Source organism: Acromyrmex echinatior, chromosome 6 (assembly GCF_024713525.1).
Source record: "Acromyrmex echinatior isolate Ae372 chromosome 6, ASM2471352v2, whole genome shotgun sequence".
In the NCBI taxonomy this organism is placed as follows: Eukaryota; Metazoa; Arthropoda; class Insecta; order Hymenoptera; family Formicidae; genus Acromyrmex; species Acromyrmex echinatior.
In genome coordinates this window covers 9,938,217-9,952,571 of record NC_141857.1, presented here as the reverse complement: position 1 = coordinate 9,952,571, position 14,355 = coordinate 9,938,217, and the positions used below count along the sequence as shown (strand labels likewise).

Below are 14,355 nucleotides of genomic sequence, written 5' to 3'. Positions count from 1 at the left end.
TGTCAAGTGTGTCATTCAACTATTATATTAAGATAACCCGAACCCTACATACCCCTAATAAGCTTTACAATTTTTTCTAATTTTTTACTGATTTAAAAATTGGAAATTAGTGATAATATTCGAAAGAGAAATATTTCTGAACGTTAATAAAAAGTATGAGACATATTGAGTATGACAAATATTTATATAAGTGCAATAATTATAAAAATTATACCAAAGGAGGCATATATCAAAGGAACAACAGATTGAATTGGCAGGATATTAAACAAATACAATATCCGAATAAATAATAAACTATCTTCAAACCACCCAAAAAGATAGGACAAATCCTAAGAAATCCTAAAGATCATAGACCTCCACTCAGCTCCGCAGGAGTAATACCTTGTTTCTGCGAGCAAGCGTTGGAGAAACTGGGAGAATATTCAACCTACGGATAAAGGAACACCAACATCAGGTTAAAACATGTTACGCAATCAGCATTATCAGAACACAACATAGAAACAAGACATCAAATACTATTTGACAAAACGACCATAATAGTCAACATTAAATCATACTTTTCAAGAAAGTATAGAGAAGCCATAGAAAAACACTCTAACAATCTGTCTATCTAAATAGAGATAATGGCTACAACATAAATAAAATATGGAAAACCATTCTCCCGGTTATTGAAGACTGCCCCATTCCCCCACCTTCCCTCCCCCTCACAATTCTCTTTTTTCCTTTATCACTCCAACAAGTAGCGTAATATAAAAAAAGAACGATCCGGAGGAACAGCTCAGTATCAGGCTGCTCCTCCCCCTGATGAAGTGGACTGCAAGGTTCACGAAACGTTAGTATTCCAAGAATGGATCTGGACACAGAGGAAACCCGCGAAATGCACAATCTTTATATAGAAAGCACCCATGAAAGAATAAGTGCAATAAATATTAAAAAAAAAGCTTAAAAGTTTACAAAAGATTAGTGCCTTAAAAAATCAATAACTTTGACATGTGTTGTTAAGATTTCTAACTGACCTCCAACAGGTTTTAGCCTTCGCTCGTTAAAAAGTTTCGTCAAAAAGTATTATCAAAAAAAGTTTAAAAAATAACATCTTATTTCTATTAAGAATTATTCTACACCTTCTCTTTATATAATGACTTTCCAAACTTTATATAATGACTTTCCACACAAAGCGAGGATCACACACACTCCGTTTCCTATTTAGATTCGAGACATTCGACTTTCGAGCAATGAGGTCTACATAACATTCCCCTCCTGCTTAGAAAGTTGTTACATCCGATAAGAAGGCGGCGAGAAGTGGGATAGACTTCTCTTTGCGTGGAAAATCATTACGCAAGAAGGGAAAAGTTTGGGATAGTAATCAACATTATATATAGCAAAAATAAGAGTTAGTTATTTCTTAAATTTTTATTACTAACTTATTTTTAACGAATACGATTCTTAATGAAAACGGCCGAAATCTGTTGGCGATCACTCAGAATGATGACCTTGACAACATTCTTCTTTTTTCTTTTGTTAAAGAGAAGAAAATTTCATAAGACTCTCCGATAGACCTAATCGGGGGAGTGGGATTCGACTCGCATACACTCAGGCATAGGTTATACTTCCACAGATAGCCTACGTCACTGAAATCTCTCATTCATGAGCTTCCTGGAGGAGAGACACCCTGGCATCAGTAAGGTATTCTTCTCGAACGCGTCCCATAATCACACCGTGTTTGATGCGGTATTACTTTGATGCGGCATTTTTTACTCTACAGTGGGCCAAAAGATAGGCAAAAACAGCTAAAAATCAATTTCGGGATTTTAAAATTGTAAAATTGTAAAATTGTAAAATTATTTTTATATTTTATATAGTTTAAAGCATCTGTCAGCAAAATTATATTAAAATAGGTTAATTATTATGAAATCCATTGTGATCTAAAGTTAGAAATGTACACGAAATTGTTACTCACTCGAACAATTAAATATTCAAATTATGTTCAAAGTTACCGCTCAAAATCTTTCTCCGCTCGAAGAGAGTTGGTAACAGTGGGAGGTATCTGAGCGGAACAGAGCAGCGTTGCGAGGATTTCCGTGCTTATCTTCTTTTCTTTCTATCTGCATGCATGCGTTAGTTCTCTTTCGTGTTTTTGTTGTGCTTGCTTTTTACATATTGTGCTCTAGCTAATGCAAAACGTTTCAATCTAAAAAGTTTTGTTTCCTTTCATGAGAGATTATACAGTGTCGAATGCAACTATTACGTGGCCACAGTAAGATAATCTCATGCGTATTCGAGATCTGTGCCTCACGAGCACATGTTCGATGCAAACATACTCAAGGCCTTCGTGGCACCTCGGATAGCACGTAGCAATAGTAATCTTCCCTTCAAACAAATCATCGATGATACTGATTGCTCATTACATACATATTAAGTATAGTAATCCTCATTTCAAGCAAATCATCGAGGATACTAACCACTCATTGTACATACACATCAAGTATAGTAATCCTCCCTACAAGCAAATCATCGAGGATACTAATCACTCTTTGTACACATATTAATAGTAATCCTCCCTTCAAGCAAATCATCGAAGATGCTATTCGATAATTACATGTTATATATTAGTCTAAACATTATGATAAGGTTAAATCTTTCATTCGATAAGCCGGTGAATGTTATCTATATCAATGAAATGTAAATTAAATAACATATTCTTGTGTTGAAAATCTGTATCCTTCCTTGCGTTCATATTGTTATTATATATTTGTGCATTTTATTTCACAGATCAAATAAAGATTAAACAAATTAGCTTTCAATAATGTTAAGATTCGCAAATTTTAATTTCTTGTTGATCAGAATAAGTATTCAAATTAAAATGAAAAAAAAAAAAAATTTCAGATATGGATACATACACCAAATTAAAATGCGTAACTGTAGATTTTCTGACATTACGCTCGTTGCCGTTTGATGATTCATCAAATTTTCACAACATATCAAAAAAATTAAAATATAAATTTCTTAGGGATTTAATATACTTTAGTCGGCCCAGTTTAGTCGGTTTTGCCTGTTTTTATTTATTACCAAGATACAAAACAATAAATAAGGTCGCATGCGGTCATGATTTTACTACGTGCCATCCTGCGACCGTTCCATAAGGCACAGACACAGGAATAGTATGGTAGATCGCCTCGCATCGTGAGGAACGTATATCTCTTTACATTTCTCCTTTTTTCTCTTCTCAATTGCAATCATTACATTCCACACAGCACATTTTATCCTGAAGATATCCCAAAATTGTTCCATATTAACATAACGATTCCACGGAAATAGTACGAGGTATGTACAAAAATTCCGTACACTCGATTCATCAAAAATCCAAATTAAATTATTCTGTAACGGGGATGTGGTTACTCTTAAAGTACTCTCACCTTGACAGAATACACTTGGTCCAACGCTTCTCCCATTCCTGAAAGCAGTGCTGCATGTTTTCCTTTGTCAATTCCTTTAGGAGCTTTATCGTTTCTCGTTTTATGGTATCAACAGCCACAAAATGTTAGTGATATTTTTTACTTTAGGAAACAGGTAGAAGTTACAGGGTGATAGATCACATGAATAGGGAGGTGGTAGTGATCTATGGTAGTGATATCGATTTTGGCCAAAACTCGTACGTAACAAACACGTTATGCGAAGGTGCATTGTCCTGATGCAGAATCCATGCGTTCTCCGCCCACAATTCAGATCGTATACATCGCACACGTTCACGCAGACGCTTTAAGACTTCAACATAGAATTTTGCAACATAGAATTTTTCAACACGTTGAATGTTCTCATCGACACGTGATGTTGAAGGGCGCCCTGCTCGTGCGTCGTCATTGACGCTCTTCCTTCTCTCCTTGAACAGGTCCACCCATTTATACACAGTTCTAAGCTTTATGGCAGATTCACCATACACCATTTCCAATATTTGAAGAATTCTCTGGCCATTTTTGCCAAGATTTACAAGAAATTTGATGTTGATTCTTTGCTCGAGCAAAACGTTTTAATCGAGCAAAGAATCAACATCAAATTTCTTATAAAACTTGGCAAAAATTCATTCCGCCAACACGACCAAAAGTACATTAATAAAACAGATACGAAAAGCAGAGATCTCACGCGACCTAACTTTTACTGAGGACACGTGACGCTTCTCCCGAGACGTTGCTCCACTGTATAAGCTTATAGCGTCACCACATCGACAGAATAAAATTCAGTGTACGAATTTTTTGTATACACCTCGCCATGGACTGTCAAAACAAACCCCCACCAGTTCACTTCCGGTGGCGGGGGCGTGGCCTATTTGGAAAAATGGTGCGCTCTGATTGATCGGTGACGCGAGGATGGGGATAACGAAATAATTAAATAACGCGTTTTTTTTTATTGGCTCGGTCCATGGCTGCCCACAGAGAGAAAGGGGAAGGTACGCGTAGCGTATAAATAGCACACAGTTTTTTGTTCTGTAAGTCATTTTTTGCTGCAGCTCAATGTCTCAACTGACGTTTTAATGAAAGAGTTTTTTTCTTATTATTTATGATGAGGACTTTTACGAGAATTTTCGGGAGACTCTTGTTTTCATTATGGAGAAAGGGGAGATAAAACAGGAATGAACACAAAGTTTGTGTTGGTTACGCGTCGTCATAATCGACGTAGTGATTTACTCGTTTTTAGAGCATAAATTTCTTCTATACTCTATGCCGGAAATATCTTTATTTAAATATGATAAAAATCTGTATCATTTAAATCTGAAATGTTGGGATATTTAGAATCTGAAATAGTCGAAAATTTAAAATACGAAGATTTTATTTATTGATAAAAGAGTTATTACATTGATAAATGAATTATATCACATGAAAAAATATATTATAAAAGTCATAATCTTCGATTCACTAAAACTATGTTAACAACTTTGTTGAATTTTAATTCAGTTATTTCTAAAAACAATATATTAAAGTATGTTTCCAAAAATGACCAATTTTTTATTTGTGTTATTACGCAACGTTCTTTGTTGCCTCGAAAAATGAATTTGATGATTTCGCTGTCGATGTAGGAATTAGTCAGAAGCAACTCTCCTTAATCAAATATCGCGCGTTAACATTGTCGATAATAGATGTCAGTTGGTTTACATGCGCATTGACACATTTAATTACGCTCTCCATTCAATGAAATGTAGATTGCTGCATAATCGCGATTACGCAGTAAGATTTTTTTTTCTTCGTCGGCGATAGTGCCAGTTCTTGCTTGCGTACTTGAGGATAAAACCTCCTTTGGAAAATTTTCATCTTGCGTACTTGTAACCAGTATAGCACCATAGGCGAAGCTGAAACTGACAAATGTTTGCGAATGAGATAGAATTTACTTTGATTTTGCTATTTCCATTTAGTTATGTGCTCATGAGTCCCATATTCTCTTGAAATTATTTCCATGCGTTCAAATCGAAGCTGATTCCTTTTGCGTAATTACAGGCAATTTGACGATAGGCTCAAAGGTTCTCTCCTTTGTTGATATAATTCCACGTGTAATTTCTTCGTATAAGAGGAATTGAGTACATACATCAAAGAAGAGAACAGCAAATATTGCTTATTTCGTTCAGTAATATTGTTTATAACGCGAGAGTTATCAGACACAGAGTGATTTCCAACTTCTTGTCTTTCAGCCATGTCACTTCACGTGATAATTTTGGATAAATATTTCTCAAATAAAGGAAAACTAGGAAGACTGATTTCGAAATAGTACGTACGTTTCGAAATAGTAGTAACGATATACGATTGAAATATCTTAACACTATATAAAGTGATTTGCGTTTATATATGCTTTTCGAAAACTAACGAAAATTTGCGCGCACATAATATTTGTTTAAATTCTTATTTTTCTAGAAGAATCTTGCTATGCTGTTATGTGACACAGTTACTTTTTCAGAAAGAATTTTCTCGAAGATGGATAACGGAAATATTTTATATCACAAATATGTTCGAATTCGTAAAAAATCGATCAAAATTATTCAAATGTAAAATATTATCATATTTGAAAATAATTCATCAGGGTAAAGAAAATATTCTAACGTCGAATTTATTTTTAATAAATTTTAGAAATATTCTCACTAGCACGACTGGAACTGAAGATGAGCATAAAAGTTTATCCGAGCAGAAAAGCAACTTAATGTTTAAAAAAATTCTTTTCTAACAAAAAAGGAACATTGTCTCTGAGGAAAATTACTTATCAATCGTCATAAAACTTTTTATATAGCATAAAAAGTTAATTATTTTCATGATATGAAATTGTACTTGAAGTATTTAAAAAATTAATTAAATACAAAAACTCATTTTCCACTGTTTCACACTTTTTGTAAAAAATAAACATCAAATATAAAAATAAATTTATATTTAAATCACAAGAAAAATTTTTTATATCTTCTTTTTTTTTCGTCCATCATAAGCTTTTCATCGTATAGTTCGTTAGCGGTAATGCCACGCCCAAAGAAATTGTACGCTGACTTCGACGCGAATAAGCTTATACGCATCGCATCGCGGCAAGAATCAGTTCGGAAGATGTCACGATGCTCTCGTCGGCTAGCCTACGCCGGGAATACGCTGACGCAAGCGTGCGTGGAGACGGCCGCGTTGATCAGCTTATCCCCCCTTCTTAAATTTTTTCTTTTGTATATTCTTGAAATTATTATTAAGCATCATTTTTCCTTTTACTTGTTTTTGAAGTCTTGCGGTAATAGAGTAGCTCATTTCGCAAAATGGACGTTGGCAACATCCATGGACATCGATCGTAGGTATGTGATCCGACTGGATGGTGAAAACAATTTTTGTAAAGTCTTTTCTTCGGTATTTATCTCTCATGTCTGACGTACGTTTACAGAGAGTTTTGTTTTATTATGCGGAATGGCAAGAAGCCATATTGTCAATTACAATACGACACTCGTGAAAAAGAGTTCGAAGATCAGAGTTGGGAATGCAGCAATACTAAAACGAAGAAGAATATAATTGAATTTTCCGAAGGTTTACCCTGTCTGGAAGATTACTCAAACGATCCGCTTTCTCCGAAATTAGTGATAATTGATGATCTTATGAGAGAATCGTCGTTGTGCGACTTGATCGTGGATCTTTTCACCAAGTGATCACAAGAATCTCAGTGTTATTCTTATCTCGCAGAATCTCTTTCATCAAGGACGTGGTCAGCGCGATATATCATTCAACGCGAATTATATCATTTTAAAAAATCCATGTGATCGCGCTCAAATTCGTCATTTAGCGCGTCAAATCTATCCCGACGATCTGAAATTCCTAGGAGAGGCATACTACGACGTCGAGACCTCACGACTATTTATTACTCGATCTGAAACAATCAATCCCGGACGAGTATCGATTTCGAACGTATATTTTTTCCGAAAATATGATTCATTACTTCTACCTGCTACGTAAATCATTTTCCAGCGGATTCGTATAAAAGGTGAGTACGGGTAATCATATGTGTTAGTCGTGAATTTTTCTCGGGATGAAGGTGGGTAACAAGAAATCGCACAGTACGTCAAAAATCGGCATACATTCGATCGGTAACAGAAACACCTGTCTCCTCGCGGCGTTCTATCATTTGAATAAAAATTAATGCACCATCTTCTTACGTAGCGCTGACGAGAAACTAATTCGTTGAATCTGTGAACGTGTTTTTAATACACTCAAAGGTAACGTCTCGCTCGAACGTTGTGAAAAAAATCGGTTAACCAAATACAAAACTCAGCGTCGCATCGTTTTAAAACGTAGTAATTATTGGAAAGATAAAAGAAAGCTGTTGGTGGAGCGAGGCGGATTTTTATTTTATATTATCGGACCTATATTATTGACTTTATTATCACTAATTATCGAAGGAATGAAATAGTGGGGATAAAATTATGGAGAAGGTAAAAAAAATGGTTTTAATTTCGACGGAAAATTTCGAGAAAATGTCAACATCAGCTACGTCAGAATCCGACATCATTCGCTGGCGGAGAGTCAAAAAAAATCGCAGTATCGCAAAATTCAGACAACACACAGAAGCACTAATAATACAGCACAAACTTCTGGAACTCATCTATCACGTCTCGATGCGGAGATGAGTCGTATTCTTAATTTTTTTTTTTATTAGCCGCACGATGAAAGTGAGAGATGGAAAATGTACAGAGAGGCATTATGGCGAATCCTGTGATTTATCCAAGAAACGCGAAAGCAGAAAAATACATGCAACGAAAACGAAAATACAGAAGACAATGCCACAGGAGATATCTCCGCTGATAACGAGATGACGAACGATAACATTTATCATGATCTCACGCAAACATCCATCGATATACCGTCAGTACATTCCATCAGTAACACAGAGACAAGATATTATTACAAAAAATTTCGAAATTTCGACGACTCGTCCATAGAATTCATCATATTCGGACATGGAGAAAATTATCTGGATCTCACTCACATCATATTGAGCCTTCGCATACGTGTAAAAAACGAACGCGGGGAGAGCACATCGCCAACGGCGTGGTAAAAGTAGAACCCATAAATTTACTGCATTTTATGTTCAACTAAATCGCTGTATATTTCAATCAAAATTTCGTGTCGCCACCACACGCTTATACGCATATACATCGAGGTGTTATTAAATTATGCTTCACCCGCAAAAACTTTCTATCTAACCTCTTGCTTATGGAATAAAGATATTCCCGGTTACATGGACAACACGTTAAACTCATTAAATCCAAATACGGCACTCGAAAGACGCGCGCAATACATTCAAGGAAATCGTGTGCTAGATCTCATAGGCCATCTTCACTGCGACGTTTTCAATCAAGATAAATTTTTAATTAACGAAGTGGAAGTTAGAATGAGACGTTCGAAAGATTCATTTTGCCTTATGGAGAGTAAAACGATATCAAAAATACGTATTTTCGATGCCAGTTTACTCGTAAGAAGAGCAAAAATAAACCCGGGTATGATACTCGCACATGCTAGAATGCTGAATAAAACTATTGCTAAGTATTCTCTTACGAGAGTCGACGTTAAAACATTCACGATACACGTCGGCGCCATGGGGGAATTGATAGATAATGCAATACTCGGACTGTTGCCGAAACGAATAATAAAAATGGACTTTGTCGATAACAAGACATTTAACAGTGATAGAAAATTGTACCCGTTTAATTTCAAAAATTACGGAATAAATTTCTTTTCGTTGTACGCCAATAGCATACATATTCCCAGTAGACCATTACAGCCAAATTTTTCGAAAGATAAGCTGCTCTATGTTGAAGCTTATGACACATTATTCTCGGGAACTGGCATTCACTTTCTGAACGAGGATAATTCCATAAGAGACGATTACGTCAACGATTACACTCTTTTCGTTTTCAATCTTACAGATCTATCCGCTAATTGTGCAGGGCATTGGAATCTCGTAAAATACGGAAGCTTACGATTAGAAGTGAGATTTGAAAAAGCTGTTTCGTGACTATTAATTGTATCGTCTATGCGGAGTTTGATAACGTTTTAAAAATCGATTTCTTACATCAAGTCATTGTCGACTTTTCCGATTAGCTCTATGACTCTATGACGCAAGAAAATTATTTTCCTCCCATTACACATTTTTTTTTATCTAATTGTATTCAAGATAATGAAAAAGCTTCAGTCTTGCTCATGACGCCGACGTTTCGTGACGTAAAAAGAGTAGCGAAAATTCGAATGTCATAATGGATATAATCATCGACATACAAGGTTTCTCATGATATCGAAGAAAACTTTATTCCGAAAGAAGTCGCGATTCTTGCGATTAATGCGAGTATCATAAATTTTCAGTATTGGCAATAAATATTGGAACGCAATTTTGGTGTTTATAAATATTAATAAAATTCTAGACATTATGGAATCATAATGTGATAATTTTATATAAACAAACATTGAGAATATATATTCAGGAATTTTTCAAGATTTGTCCATATGACGCTGTTTCATGCCATTCAGTCTCAGTTCAGTCCTCTAATGCAACCTCACGCAATCAGCATTCACGTTTCGACACAGAACGTATCCTTCCCAAAAGTTTTTTCAAAAGTTACATGCGGCTTCTTAGAAAAAATACGTAAGTTTAAAAATTAATATTTTTCATTGATATAACATTCCATCTTCTAATTGAAAGTTACATCTCGCAATGTAGCACGAATGTCACCACTCGTTTGGACTTCATATTCGTTATAGTTTAAATTGGAACGAATGTTCTAATTCAGCGAGAAATAACCAACAATTAGACATGTAACTGATATTAAATTGACTTCGTATCCATATCAATTTGATTAGTTATTTCTCACTGGGCACTTTTTATACCAACATTGTATTAAGTAATTCAAAGCATCGTTTCACCGAGTGATATGCATCAAATAATAACAATGATGCTGTAAGTGCAGCCAAAGGGCAAAGCCGTCATGTCATTGTACAAAACGTTATCATTCCTCGAACTGGCAGCCGCAGGTTCAAACTCAAAAGATCGTCCTCCGTAAAATACAAGAGCCGACTGCGTGGTGCAAACCGCTCAAACAAAGCAGTCGCCAGTCGGTCGTTATTACCAATGTAAATTTGCCGATCGCCAAGACGATCGCTCAGTCGAAACAAACGGCTCCCACAAGTCTTTCGTCAAAAAATCTCAAGCCTCGTATAAAGCGCAGAAAAATTTGTTGATCACTGCCACTACATTGAACGTAAATGTCATGTAAATATGATTGATATCGCTACGTTAGCCTCGAGAGAATCAAAGAAGGAGACAAAAACGGAAAGCCTTTAGCTTGTCTTGGTTTTTCCTCAGGAAGAACAAGATAAAGTTGAGAAATCCTCAACTGAAAACGTGGAAAAATTGGACAAAACAAAGACAACCAGAATCAATTTATGGTTTTACCGATAGAAAGCAGCGATGGCACGCAAATCTACGTATTAGTGAAGATAGATAAATAAGGACAGATACAACTACTTGATCATAATGCTCCCATTGGAAGAAACTACTCAGAATCTGGACGGCACGAAAACCTTACATAGACCTCAATTCAGGAGGAGGTCAAAGATCTAGACAACATTGTTTTTCAATTCGATGACAATTCTGGTCAAACATTGTTCGATCATATTGTAGTCAATCATACCGCCTACAGAACCGATATATTTGCCCTCGGTGACTTCGCTGAATCTGAATCTACCGATTATGACATCAACCGAAGCAATCTGCCCAGTCGACGAATCAGTCGACGAATCCGACTTTTACACATCGGTGATCTCCACTATTCCATCTTTCCTCGAGCTGCCGATCACTATTACGAAACCAGCATCTCTTACATATCCGCCACAGGAGAGACGTAGATTCAATCCCTGATAACTGAATGCCTTTTGCATACTTTTTTACTTACAATATTAGTATAAGACGTATCGACTCTTACAACCCTTATTCCAATTTAAACTAAATATAATATTATTTAAACTAAATAAGACAAATATGTCAATCAAAAAATAGTGATATTTTTGCTATATTATGAGACGTGGCATTAAGTTAGAGGATGATGTAATTTGTATCAATGAAAAATATTAATTGTAGCTATTACGAAAAAATATTCTCAATTTTAGGCGTTAAATACTCAAAAACAACTCTCAAATTTAGTGTTAAACACTTTAAAAAACACTCAAATGGGTATAATTTCGGATCGTCAACTAAAGGTTACATCCCATTAAAGGTTAACGTCCAAAGAAAATGTCGCAAAATAAACGGCTTTATTACATAAAATTAATTAAATCTTATTCCTAAAATAATATTATTGTTACGTCCTACAGACGATACGATTCTTTTCTTCGGCTCCACGTTGCGACTATGGTTGGCGTATGCGAGACTCGAGCGGAGCCTTCTGACAGAATTGAAAAAAGGAACCGGATTCCACGAAAACTCATAAACGCCAATCAATCCGGAAAGAATAACAACCTTAATACGGACCCGAAAAGAGACAAAATTACAGAAGAGATAAAAAACATTATAAATGCACCGAAGTCACGTAATAGTAAAAATCTAAGCTTTGTCGTCCCAGAGTGACCAACAATTTCATCTTAGGAAAACAGACGCGCTTAAAAAATCATAAAACGCATGGGATAACTTCTCACGGTAGCGTTATCTAAGATCAGACTCGCGACTGACAATGGTTGCCCTGCACGCAAAACTAGTTGTGCACGATAACTATTTGTTTACCTAGCCATATTTTCCGCGAGGATAACAGAATTCATCATCTGTCTGGAGCAATCTTGCCTCTTTAAAGAAAAATGTAAATCACTTCTTGTCTTCTCGAAACTCCTCTAACGATGCACTTTAGCAACGATAGGACGCTATAAAAATCATAAATCTCGCGTGACATTGCAACTAACTTTTACATCCTAGACAAAGGGCACAAAGCCCTTTTTTCAGAGTATAAATAGAGGTCCCGCAGAAGCGCAGAGCGTCAATACAAAACTCAAAATCACCTGATTCACGTCAGTGAAGTTCGCGAATTAAACTATTATCGCGGGCAGTGCGGAAATCCTACTAGAATCCGCGATAATCACGCCAGTTCGCGGTTTCATACAAGTGCGAAGAGAAAAAGATAAATTGTGGGCAAATCGTCATTGCGATTACCAGGCATACGCCACTGCGACTGCCCTTCTCCGTAGACTTCCTCGGTCATACAACCGCTAGCTATCCGAAATCTCATGGACAGCTAGCTAACCAATAAGTCGCCCTGTCATTCCTTTCGGTTCATCTCCACGTCTCCCCGCATGGAAATACATATATACACACTTATACGCGTTTCCGACGAAACATACATATATTTTATCCTTCGGATTGTAGTGCATACTAATACGTCCATTAGAAAACGGGGACGAAAGAGCGAAACTATCCCCTTGGCCAAGCCACAACCGTGCCGCCATAACCAACGACTAATTTCTCGAGGTTTCCTACTCATCAACATCAGAACAGACACAACCTTTAGACCTCACTTCTCCCCCTGTCATCGATCCCGCCATCCGAGAAATCCTAAACTATTCCCCTCCTCCTCTCGAGGAACGATTCTCTCCCCCTCCTCCTCTCGAAGGACGATTCCCTCTCTCTCCTTCTCTCGAAGAAGGATTTTCTCTCCCTCCTCTTTTAGATCAGTTCCCAACTGCTCTTTTTCAATCGAATTCCGAGCCGATCGACTGGGGTTGGCAATTTAGACTATATTTGTCCCCTTCCAACGAAGGGAATAGAATAGTCACAGTCTATATCCCAGGGAATCTCACCCCTTACACCGTCCTGTACAAGCATCTCATCCCGATGTGCCCCTGCACCACTTTCCTCGCCTCCAATACCCAATAACTTTTTCCTCTTTTCATACGAGGGCAAATCAATAAGTACCCGTGTTCAAGACAGGAGACGTTGCTAATGCAAGTTGGCATTACCATCGTGTACTACTATTTTTCAAACGACGTCATACACAATTTCAAAGTGATTCATGCAATAGTCTTGATTTGACAGCAATTTGTAATGAGTGTTTGATTCGTAGTAACAGCAGTTCGTGTTTGATGTTTTCCGATACAATGGGAAAAGAACAATATCGATCCGTGATTCGTTTTTTTATTTTTGGATGAAAAAACGTGCGAAGAAATAAAAACGAAGTTGGATGCCGTCTATGGGAACTCTTCACCATCTATGACAACCGTCAGATATTGGTTCAACGAATTCAACATAGTCGTTCGTCTGTTTTTGATGAGGAGCGCCCAGGCCGTCCGGCAGACGTGGTTACTGAGGAAATCGTTGAAAAAGTCCATGACATGATTCTCACTGATCGTCGAACGAAAGTGCATGAAGTAGCAGAGGCCATAGGCGTGTCGTACGGAACGGCATTCAATATTTTGCATGATAACTTGTGAATGAAAAAGCTGTCGGCCCGATGGGTGCTGCGATCAGGAAAATGCACCGGCTCACTCCTCCGCAGGGGCCACAGCCAAATTGGTCGAATTGCGCTACGAATTGCTGCCGCATCCACCGTACTCTCCGGATTTAGCCCCCTGTGACTTCTTCTTGTTTCCAAACTTGAAAAAATGGAAAGAAATTCACGTCGAATGAGGATGTCATCGCCGAAACAGAGGCCTTTTGCAGAGTTCGACAAATCGTATTTTTCTGAGAGGTTAAAAAAATGGCAGAAGCGTTGGGAAAAATATATCCTCCTAAAAGGGGGAACTATTACGTTGAAAAACAAAAAAAATTTTGTGAAAAGCTTGCGTCTTCATTACTAACACAGGTACTTATTGATTTGCCCTTGTACACCCC

The 14,355-nt window shown here is 36.9% G+C and overlaps 1 pseudogene; it reads left to right on the top strand.

Moving 5' to 3' along the window:
- The first annotated feature begins 6,574 nt into the window (after nucleotides 1-6,574).
- On the top strand, nucleotides 6,575-14,355 carry LOC147909382 (uncharacterized; annotated as a pseudogene).